We start from the raw sequence: 1,816 nt of genomic DNA, 5'->3' as shown, positions 1-1,816 counted from the left end.
AGGAAAACTTTTGTTTTCTATGCAACGAATCCCTACACTAAAAACTATTGTGGTATTGAATATGTACTTTTGCACTTTATCTCTTATTAAGTTGCTTCTTGTGCGATAACCATGTTCCTGGGGACGCCATCAACTACTCTTTGTTGAATATCATGTGAGTTGCTATGCATGTTCGTCTTGTCTGAAGTAAGGGAGATATACCGCTAGAATGGTTAGAGCATGCATAATGTTAGAGAGGAACATTGGGCCGCTAACTAAAGCCATGATACATGGTGGAAGTTTCAGTTTTGGACAAATATCCTCAATCTCATATGAGAAAATTAACTGTTGTTGAATGCTTATGCATAAAAGAGGAGTCCATTATCTGTTGTCTATGTTGTCTCGATATGGATGTCTAAGTTGAGAATAATCAATAGCGAGAAATCCAATGCGAGCTTTCTCCTTAGACATTTGTACAGGCGGCATAGAGGTACCCCTTTGTGACACTTGGTTAAAACATATGCATTGCAATGATAAACCAGGTAATCCGAGCTAATTAGGACAAGGTGCGGGCACTATTAGTATACTATGCATGAGGCTTGCAACTTGTAAGATATAATTTACATAACACATATGCTTTATTACTACCGTTGACAAAATTGTTTCTTGTTTTCAAAATCAAAGCTCTAGCACAAATATAGCAATCGATGCTTTCCTCTGCGAAGGGCCTTTCTTTTACTTTTATTGTTGAGTCAGTTCACCTATCTCTCTCCACCTCAAGAAGCAAACACTTGTGTGAACTGTGCATTGATTCCTACATACTTGCATATTGCACTTGTTATATTACTCTATGTTGACAATATCCATGAGATATACATGTTATAAGTTGAAAGCAACCGCTAAAACTTAATCTTTCTTTGTGTTGTTTCAATGCCTCTACTATGAATTATTGCTTTATGAGTTAACTCCTATGCAAGACTTATTGATGCTTGTCTTGAAGTACTATTCATGAAAAGTCTTTGCTATATGATTCAGTTGTTTAATCATGTCATTTACATTGTTTTGATCGCTGCATTCATTACATATGCTTACAATAGTATGATCAAGGTTATGATGGCATGTCACTCCAGAAATTATCTTTGTTATCGTTTACCTGCTCGGGACGAGCAGAAACTAAGCTTGGGGATGCTGATACGTCTCCGACGTATCGATAATTTCTTATGTTCCATGCCACATTATTGATGATATCTACATGTTTTATGCATACTTTATGTCATATTTATGCGTTTTCCGGAACTAACCTATTGACGAGATGCCGAAGGGCCAGTTCCTGTTTTCTGCTATTTTTGGTTTGAGAAATCCTAGTAAGGAAATATTCTCGGAATCGGACGAAATCAACGCCCAGCATCTTAGAATCCCCGGAAGCATCCAGAACACCCGAGAGAGGCCAGAGGGGGGCCACAGGCCCACCAGATGGTAGGCCGGCGCGGCCAAGGGGGGGGGGGGGGGGCGCGCCCCCTAGTGTGTCGTCGCCTCGTTGACCTTCTGACGCCGCCTCTTCGCCTATAAGAAGCCCCTCGACCTAAAACTTCGATACGGAAGAGCCACGGTACGAGAAACCTTCCAGAGCCACCGCCATCGCGAAGCCAAGATCTGGGGGACAGGAGTCTCTGTTCCGGTACGCCGCCGGGACGGGGAAGTGCCCCCGGAAGGCTTCTCCATCGACACCACCGCCATCTTCATCAACGCTGCTGTCTCCCATGAGGAGGGAGTAGTTCTCGATCGAGGCTCGGGGCTGTACCGATAGCTATGTGGTTAATCTCTCTCCTATGTACCT

Source organism: Lolium perenne, chromosome 5, assembly GCF_019359855.2.
Source record: "Lolium perenne isolate Kyuss_39 chromosome 5, Kyuss_2.0, whole genome shotgun sequence".
NCBI classification, from domain to species: domain Eukaryota; kingdom Viridiplantae; phylum Streptophyta; class Magnoliopsida; order Poales; family Poaceae; genus Lolium; species Lolium perenne.
Note: the sequence above shows the minus strand (reverse complement) of the source record.